The sequence below is a fragment of the Sus scrofa genome, chromosome 1 (assembly GCF_054392235.1).
Source record: "Sus scrofa isolate SSC_HxYL_T2T_F1_AM1 chromosome 1, Sscrofa_HxYL_maternal_Yorkshire_Landrace_v2.0, whole genome shotgun sequence".
NCBI lineage: Eukaryota > Metazoa > Chordata > Mammalia > Artiodactyla > Suidae > Sus > Sus scrofa.
In genome coordinates, this window is record NC_139383.1 from 167,040,700 (window position 1) to 167,051,551 (window position 10,852).

The window sequence follows — 10,852 nt, forward strand, 5'->3', positions numbered from 1 at the left end:
TGAGTCAGATTATAAATCATGCTTACTTCAAAATCAGGTTTTTTTCTAGTCTTTTTTATAAAATACTGAATAATACTGATATCTATTACATGATGAATATAAAATTTAATAGCATAAAAAGTGGCACATATATATTTAAGTGTGTGCTCGTATATATTCTCAGTAAGTGCTTATTGATTGAATTACTATTTCTGATGTATACACACATCTATTTCCTATATATCATTTCTATAAATTATTACACATTTAAATCATGTTAGGCACCATAGAAATGGGACAATATACAGTATTTGGCCTCAAATCACCAAGTTTCATAAATATACACGAATATAATTTTGCCAAAATATTTATGAATTATATCTTAATACAAAATAAATAGTTGAGATCATTTTTATTTCCTATAATATTTGTAAAAATCCAGATTACTTGAACATACATGATACCTATATCAAATAAAAATATGCAGTTCAGAATATTTTCAATTAATAGAATTTTCTTCTCAAGATCATTTGTGTTAATTCAAAGACGATTCTATACATGTAAAATTGGCCCTAAATTGTTAAGAAATTTAAATTTTCCTGAATTTGTATTTTGTCTGAATTTTAGATTTAATTTTTGTCTCGTTATCAAACCTGGTACAGGAATTCCCTGGTGGCACAGCGGGTTAAGGGTCTGGCATTGTCACAGCTGTGACTCCAGTTGCTGCCATGGCCTGGATTCAGTCCTGGCCACGGGAAATTCTGCATGCCATGGGAGTGACAAAAAAAAAACCCTCAGCAATAGTATGATTCCATAAGAAGCCTCTTGATCAGAATGCTGATTAGACTGACGCCTGCCTTCCTCTACACTCCAAACAGGGTGAGAACCGGGACTAGATTTGTTCTGCTCAGCATTGAATACCTGCCCCCTCACCCCACACCCCTAGACACAGTAACTGACACAACTCTAACAGGAACTAGATAAGAATTTTTACTATTTCTAAAATTTTTTAGTTATTATGATTGACGATGATTATGGCTATTATTCTGGCAGCATAACATATGTTGTAAGCGTAGGCTTACCCAACTGTGGTCTTCCTAGCCCGAATGATAACAGCAACCCTGACAAAACAATGTTTTCAAATAATGCTAGTGAACTAAATTCAGTTAATGTGTCATCAACCAAACATAGAAGATGCTCTCTGAACAATATAAGCAAAATACCTTTAAGGTCTACATCAATAGAAGTTCATTCAGGTGAATAGTAATTTATATAGTTAAGTCACCATAGGTAATAAAATTTCAACTCGTATTGATTGAGCACTTGTTAGGTGCTACCCTTGATCGTACAAAAGTGGATAAAACATAACTCTTTGTTCTCAAGGCCTGTGGGGGAAGACATCCATGTAAATAGATAAATTACAGTGATGGATTGTGTAAGGATAAGGGCTATTGAAGTTACACAAAAAAGTTGGATAGGAGCACAGTCTGGACAGGAAGGAATTAGGGAAATATTGTATCCAAACTTTGAGGATATCAAAAACACAAACTGGCAGCAAAATGAACGATTTCGTCTTGTGAAAGTCTCTCTTTTACTGCCCAACAAAATTGGTGACAATGGCTTCCGCTGCATGGAGAAGAAATAACTCACTCAGGAAATATTTCTCATTCAATTGGGATAGAGGATGGATAAGATCTTGACAAATGCTGTGTTGGGAGGTTTGCCAAGAGGTATTTCTAAGGGAATAGCAGCTTCAAGTAGGACATGCGAACACATCTAAATCAAGGCAGGCACACTCTCTGTCCTTCCAGAAGTAGAGCTCGTTATAAAGATGATGGTGTGCTTCCCAAAATGCGCCCATTTTATTGTTCCGCTAATCACCTCAGATGTGACCAAGGGTTCCACACACCATGTATAAAAAAGTGTGGCTAGAAACATTGCAAATTGAATTTACTCACTAAAAATGGATAAAATCAACATCCCCAGTGATGCTTTTCAATGAGTCTTATAATTTCAAAAACCCTCAGACATAAGAGTTTAGATTTTCTGGAAGCATGAAAATTGCCTTAGCATCTCTGTTTATTTCAGCATCTCTGCTTATTTCAGACACTCTTTAAGATGTAAGGATTTCACCAAACATTAACCCTGAAAATCACCTGACAAACAATGTCATTGTAAACTGTTAAAATGGTGAAATATCTCTTTAATGCTTGAATTTTATAAACATCCCTTGGTGTAAATTGTAGGCTGTTTTGCCTTTTGGAATATTCACCACTGATGGACTAGGCTTTCAAACAAATTTATTTCATATAAAACAGTGTTTTCTAGACTAAGTAATTTTTTTAAGCTATACATCCTTCTAGAAAATTCAATAGGAGCAAACTCCAAATTGCTCCTAAATTGAGCAGCATCTGCCATTTTATGTCATTTTTAATAACCACAAATTTCCTTATAAAAATCTGAATTGCATTTGTGAAGGGTTTATACATACTTAATACATTAGGAAGAGCACCTATAGTGAGGTGTCCACTTAACATGTAGAGTGAGCAAAAGCTACCACCGGCAAGTATTTCCCTTATGGCCTAGGATGCATGTCTGCTAAAGTGAAGTTTCTAGGTTTCTTCCTATCTTTTTGCGTAACTAAATACATTACGGCAGCATAACACTCCTGAACACTTCTGGCCATATATTATTCTGCTGCCTCCCTCTGATGATATGTTACTATGATAAATCATCACACTGCACTGCTGCTCTGATGAGCTGTTGCTTCAGCACACCATTGAAGCTGTCACACGGATGATGCATGAGAAAGGCATACTGATGATGTTTGATGCAAAAGATGGTTCTGCCCTGGGAACAAAAGGTTTAGGAGAAGATTCAACATAATTATCCGATAAAAGTCAACCTGCACACAGCATGCTAGGAAGTGCATTCATGGGCATGGTAAATCACTCCCCTTTACTGGGTATTTCTGATGCTGCTACTATGAACCTCCTTCCCTGAGCTATAGCTTGAGCTAGTGTAAACATATTTTTAGTAGAAACAAATGCTTAATGGGTGAAATTAAAATTTACCTAAAATTCAAACGTGTAATTTAACTTTGAGAATCTGTTATTTTCAACTTGAAGGTAATTTGCCCAGGAAGTTGGTTGGTGCTGAAAGTTTTGTTGTGTTATAAAAAAAAGAAATAATCCCTATTTGTAATAACCATGCAGAGTTTACCTAGGAAAATATCAGTGCCCTGGCCAAAATCAGGGATTATATCAGGTTTATAACACTTATCTTGTACTATTCAAATATTAAACCTTGACTGTGACTGCTGGAAAAGTGTAAAGTAATTAATTTAAAAATAGCCTCATGATGCTCATTCATCTTGCCTAAAGATAAGAAACATAAGAATTTAGGAAAAATGAATAGTGTATTCAGGTTTTTAGAGAACTGAAAGATTGACTTTGTACCTAGTTCTTTGTACACAGTCAATGCTAAATAAATATTTGTTGATTTGAGTTAAACTCTATAATTATTTGTCCCTTTATAATCTAAGCTCTATTCCGTGATAAGTCAAGTGAATGAAATGTACAGACAGTATTATAGAGGATGAAAATTTTTGTTTGCAGTTTTAGGATTTTTTTGTTATTCCAAGTTAAGGCCTTATAAAAGAAGGTATGGGGAAATACCTTAGACCATCACGCACTCAATTACTATTTTGCGTTTTGTTCCATCAAAATTTAGTTGACAAGAAATTTAATTCTTATTCATAATTGGTTCTCGTTTTCTATGGAAATTCATCAAGGCTTGTAGAGGAAGTTTTAATGAGAATTGTCAAAAGAATATTTTTGAAACATATATTTGCTGGAACTGTTAGAAAACAGACTTGTCTCAAAAGAAGCCATAAAAGCTGTCTTGAGTTTTTGTTTTATTATTTTTTTATACCTCCTGAAATATTCTTAAACTAGTTTTTCCTCTGAAAAGTTGACAACTTAAAACATCACAGTCTTAATAGGGTTTGTTTTTTTATTGTTTGTCTTTTTGGAGTGTGTTTTTTGCTTTTTAGGGTCACTCCTGAGGTATGGAAGTTCCCAGGCTAGGGGTTGAATCAGAGCTGTAGCCTACACCACAGCCACAGCAGCACAGGATCCAAGCCATGTCTGCAACCTACACACAGCTCATGGCAACACCGGATCCTTAACCCACTGAGTGGGGCCAGGAGTTGAACCAACATCCTCATGGATCATAGTGAGGTTGGTTACTGCTGAGCTACAATGGGAACTCCTTAAAATGGTTTTGATAACTTCACAAACCTTTGTTTAAAAGTCTTCACCTCTTCTCTGCTTGTATAAAACTTACCATCTTGACATCCTGGAGGTATAGCTGAAGATCTGGCGGCTTGTTGGAATAAACCATCTCCTTTCTGGCTGAGGCCAACAAATGCTCAAAGTCAGGTGTTAACTCCCAGCTTGGGCTCTAGAGACATCTGGGGTAATAGAAGTAAAACACCCTGTGACATTATTCAGTGTTGCCTTTCTGTTTGATTGTTTAGTATTTTTCTAATCCATTATAGACTTAGGTTGAAAGAACCAGTTTATTTCAAAGCAGCCAGAGACTAAACCAGTTGCTTACACTTTTTCTTTTTTTTTTTTTTAAACTTGAACTCCTTTACTAGTTCTAATAGTATTTTTTTTTTCCCACTGTACAGCAAGGGGGTCAGGTTATCCTTACATGTATACATTGCAATTACAGTTTTTTCCCCCACCCTTTCTTCTGTTGCAACATGAGTATCTAGACATAGTTCTCAATGCTATTCAGCAGGATCTCCTTGTAAATCTATTCTAGGTTGTGTCTGATAAGCCCAAGCTCCCGATCCCTCCCACTCCCTCCCCCTCCCATCAGGCAACCACAAGTCTCTTCTACACTTTTTCTTGAGTCTGATCTTCATGTTTCAGGTGTTTTGGTAAAAGTCCAAGAATGTACCCTTAGTGACTAACGTACAAAATATCTAGGAATTGAATTCAGTCCACTCTGACCTTTCATTCAATAGTTTGGAGGGCTTCCTACATGTCAGGCACTGCACCATAAAAAATAATAATAATAATAATGCAATCCATGGGGTGGTTGGTTAAAAGAACCACACCAAATTGATGTTTTTCTTGCATTAAAAACCACAAACAGGAATTGATTTTCCAGAATATCTCCTAGATTAAAAGAATAATACTAAATAACGTTCAAAGGGATCATTTGATGCCAGAATTATTTGAGAAAAGCAATACATCAAATAATAGACATGATAGTAAACATTTTGTTTGTAAAAATAATGTCCATTTTTTGTTTTCTGCCATTTTTATAAACACAGGCTGTTCAGATTAAGAGAGTTGACAACCACTTGTTTATTCAAAATTCTGTCAACTTTCCCTAATTATTGGGAGCATATGTTAGGAAAAAAGAAGGAAATACATTTGAAACATAAGAAAGGGAAGAGGACCATGTTATATAGAAATTATTTGTTTATTAATATATCTCTCCACTAAACTGTATTTGCTTAGGATCAAACATGTTCTTACTCCTTAAATTCTCTACCACATTAACATCAGAAATCAAATAAATGTCTTGAATAAGAAGAGATATGCTAAGAAAATCATTAGAGACAAAAATATGAAGCATCAACACCTAGATATTCAATATTTAATTTTAGTTATGCTATATAAACCTAGCTTTGATGAGTACATTCATTTAGATGCATGTATTTTCCCATCAGCCATATATAGGTACTCAGTAATTATTATTTCCTTTTTAGACAAAATGAAGAATATCTATAGCATGTGGACACATTTTCGAGAACATAAAGCACTGTAGTCTAGAATTACATCATGTAGAGTGTTAGAGTATGCTGTTCAAATATTGATTAATATGGCATAAAGGAAAGAACATGGACTTTGGGTTCAGAAAGATCATGTGTCAGTAACTGTTACATTTTCAAAAGTATGTGTTTGGTAAATTCTTAACATGTTTGGGTCTCACAATCTTTATATCCAAAGTAGAAATAATGACACCTACTCAAAAGGATTGCTACAAGTGTGCAGTAAGATAACTTGAGAGAGTAGAGTTCTGGTGGGAAATAGATACTTAGGGATGTTAGTTGCATCCTTAATTGAACTGAACCAGATTTATAGATAATTTTCTGCTTAGATTGGTGTCCACATATTCTATTATGAGGCTTCAGGTGAGGTCATTCATATCTTTGGTATTAGGTCAAAAACATATAGCTACTTTATACTGACATAGTGCAAGTGCTGAATTATCTAAAATTTGGTGCCAATTCAGAGCAGTAACAAATATAGGAGGGGGAAGCCATCATAACTGCATTTGCAGAGTGCAAAATGATTAAAATAGTTAACACATCCAAAGCACACACTCTTTCCATTATACTCGGTATATGTCTGTGTGTGGTTTGCCTTGCTGTATTTTGCAAGACTGTTTTAACCTGCCAAAATCTAAGCAACTATCTTTTATATCAATAAATCCTTTTGGACAATAACAATGTTTATTAAGGTTCAAAACCATTATGGGAGTGAAGTAAAACTATTGAAACGGTAGGAGTGGGTAAAAACTATTGAAAGATAGGTTTTACCATAACTTTTACGATTCTTGCAAATCTGAAAATCCTGTTTCCATAAGAAAATCTGTATCGTTTGTTTGATCACAGTATGGTGTGTTCTTTAGGAAGATGTCATTTTGAATATTATTACATTTGGCCTTATATGTATGTGGTTCAGCAATTAAGCAAAAGCACATATTAACAAAAATAATTCAAAACAGATTGCAATCGGTAATAGAAATAATGAAGATTGAACAGTGCTACAGAATGTTATTTAGCAATTTGGGCCCTATCCCTTTTTTTCTTGATCAATCTGGCTAAATATTACCAATTTTGTTTAGCTTTTCAAAGAATCAGTTTTTAGTTTCATCAATCTTTTCTATTATTTTTAGTCTCTATTTCCTTATTTATGCTCTGATCTTTGATTTCTTTCCTTCTAGTAACTTTGGGGTTTGTTCGTTCTTCTTTCTCTAGTTCCTTTAGGTGTAAGGTTAGGTTGTTTGAGATTTTTCTTGTTTCCTGAAGTATGCTTGGATCACCTTAAACTTTCCTCTCAGGACTGCTTTTGCTGCATCCCATAGGTTTTGGATGATCATGTTTTTGCTTTCCTTTGTCTCCAGGTTTTTTGTTTTTATTTCCTCTTTGATTTCTTCAGTAATTCATTGGTTGCTTGGTAGCATATTGTTTAACCTCCATTGTTTGTTTGTTTGTTTTTGCAGTTTTTAGCTAAAGTAGTATATGAATAAAGTATTTTCAGAATTATAAGAAAAAAGAGGACATAAACAGAAAATGCCTTGTTATAGCAATCCTTTTAAATTACAGCCTTCCTTCTGTGTTTTATAGGAGCAATGACAACAAGGTATCTCCAGTGTTAATACTAAGGAAGAAATGCCTTGGTATTTGTGAATGTCAGTAAAATTATGTTATATAATCTATATTTATGTAGTCTATGAAATGTAATTATCCACATATCTTGAAAAATATTTCTTTTCTTTTTTTTTTTTTTTGTCTTTTTGCTATTTCTTGGGCCGCTCCCGTGGCATATGGAGGTTCCCAGGCTAGGGGTCTAATTGGAGCTGTAGCCGCCAGCCTACGCCAGAGCCACAGCAACAAGGGATCCGAGCCGCGTCTGCAACCTACACCACAGCTCACAGCAACGCCAGATCGTTAACCCACTGAGCAAGGGCAGGGACCGAACCTGCAACCTCATGGTTCCTAGTTGGATTCGTTAACCACTGAGCCATGATGGGAACTCCCTTGAAAAATATTTCTTATTCCTTCATTCCTTAATCAATATTTTAGAGGTCATTCAATTCGTAGTAAGAAGATTAGTGTGGAGTCACATGACTATAGGACTGAACAGATTTTGAGGTTCCCCAAAAAGACAATTCAGTTATTTTTCAGCTTGATTTCTTTGAAGCCCACCCTGACTTTATCCTAATAGTCTCACTGATGATTCAGGTTATCTGACTTTGTTTTCTCTGTCTTCAATTTTTTTTCATCATGTGAGTCTTATAAATAACATTACCCAATAAACAACCTAAGGCAGTTAAGTATCATGTTTATAAGAAAAAATACTCTGTCTTAATTGATAATACAATTTTATTGTGTGGATGTGATATTGTAGCAATTTGTAAGCTCAGAAAATTTGGGCAAATGTAAGAGTTTATGTTACTTAGGTGGAAATCTCATATTCAGATTTGTTATGCCATTAAATAGTGGCACCTTTAATACATTTTACCTAATGAAAATCACAACAAAAGATTTTGTTATATGAGTGTGTGTGTGTGCATGCATGCACACACATGCCTATGTGTTAAGATGGACAGGAGCTAAGGAAAGGCAATTGAAGTATCCCTTATGTATAATACGCTTTTGCATCCCAGAGCAGAGTTTATGAACAGGACTATGGTTGCTATCATTTTTTTCATGTGGTATTTTCCCTCCTCATTTACACACCAGAAAAATCTGCAAAAAGTTTGCCAAATTTTCCTTGTTGAAATCTTCTTTCATGGTAGTTCCCACAATGTATTTAAGAATTATGTTTTCTGTTTTCAAAGAGGTGCTTTTTGGTAACAGTGTTTTAAAAAGTGAAGAGAGAGCAACATAAAAGAGGCAGCCAGAGGACTGGTAAACAATCAGGATTTGGGTTTATATCAAAGGGGAAAATAGGTATGTATTGACTAAGCAAGATGTCACATTACTACAATGTTGATATTATTTCATAAGAAATAATAGAAACAACTCATTCTTTTTTTTAAAGCACAGTTTTAGATAAAAGTTTTCTGGCAATGTGTAGATTAAAAGCCTCAAAATAGGAGTACCCTTGTGGCCCAGCAGGTTAAGAATCTGATGTCACTGCAATGGCCCTGGTGTGCTGCAGTGGCACATGGCGCAGATTTGATCCCTGGGCCAGGAACTTCCACATACCACAGACACAGATTAAAAAACAAACAAACAGAAAATCAAAACACAACGAGCAAGTCAGCCACAACTACAGTGCAGTCTTGACTACAGTAAGACCCACTCAAATGGATTCTATCTTTGGAATTCCCGTCATGGCTCAGTGGTTAACGAACCTGACTAGTACCCATGAGGACGCAGATTTGATCCCTGGCCTTGCTCAGTGGGTTAAGGATCTAGCATTGCCGTGAGCTGTGAGCTGTGCTGTAGGTTGCAGAGGTGGCTCAGATCCTGCATTGCTATGGCTGTAGTGTAGGCTGGCAGCTGCAGCTCCAGTTCGACCCCTAGCCTGGGAACTTCCATGTGCTGCAGGTGCCTCTAAAAAGATTAAAAATATATATTTTATACTCTGCAATTTGTTTTCCTTCAGAGCTATGTCTTTGAGTGAAAACAGTTTAATGCTCTGACCTTGAACTCTTACATGCTCTAAGTCAACATCCTCATGTGATCATTGGAACACATACTTGCAATTTTTCTGGGTGCTTCATGAAAAGTTTCCTGTTTACTTCAGTTTTTTTTTTTTTTTTTTTTTTTTTGTCTCTGGCAAGCAGTGAGTTTGCCTATTTCATTTCATATTTAATGGCCCACTGTGCTTAAAACTGAATCTGATAGAAACTATCTTAAAATATTGAGCCCAGTATACACACAGATGAACATTTGGCAAAATAGGACCAGTGACTGTAGGTATGAAAGAGCGGATGGATGGTAGCAGTTAATGGACTGATGAAAAGTAATGAGACAAATTTGAAATGGTGTAAAAATAATTTATTTTAAAGCAGGCCTACTGAAGCCAAGAAGAATAAAATGTTGAGATTCAGACGAGGTGAACTAACTTTCTAAAGTAGCACTTCTCCTGGCACAAATGATGAATTTTGGCACAGAACAAGAGACTAGGAATTAGAATTTTTCCACAACAGAGAGCTGTGATTGAGGACAGGGAAACTAGTAAAGCTTTCTGTAATCGTGGAAAGTTTGGAGAGATAAAAAATTGGAAAGTGGGGGGTCTCTCAAAGATAAAATCAGTTCCCTCCACAGGATATTTCCTGAATTCTGAAACCAGGCAGGGAAGATTAAAACTCTAAGCAGAGAGTCTGTGAAGAGCTGTGTTTAAAGCAGTCTCTCCTGATGCTGAAACAATGATAAGAACAAAGGTATCTCAGAGAGCAGAGTTCTGATAAACACAAGCTCTGAGTTTAATATCCTTTAGGGATGCCTGTAGCAGAGGGAAAATCAGATTAAGCTTCACCAAAAGTTACCTCACCTGTGCATTTTAAATCTTTCATCAAGGTTGTGATTTCCTATCTTCTCCTGGGATCCACTGGACCACCCCTAAGGGGACCAGAAGACAGGCTGAGGAATAATTCATCTGTCTGACCGTTTCTCTACATATGTCTCTTACAATTCACTCTACACTTTATGAACATTCACAATACAAGCATGTCCAACATCACACTTGTATTCATCAGTGGAACCCACAATAGTGCACTGTTTGACCCAAAACATCCCATTTACAAAGATAAAAGTGGTATAAAGCAAAATATTTTACAAGTCACCAATAATATATATGGTAACTTTTTTTTTTTATTTTAAAGGCAAAATCTTAACATTGATAAGTGAATTTCATAAGAAATTGGATACAAATCAATGGGGAAAAAGAAGTCACTTACCAGGGAGAAAGAAAGTAAAATTTTTAAAGTGCTGCTAATCAGAAAAGCATAAACAAAAAAATGTATCAAAGACCAAATCTAAAAACACTGCAATTAGAGTTACCACTGTGGCACAGTGTGTTAATGATCAGCTTGTCTCTGTGGAGGTGCC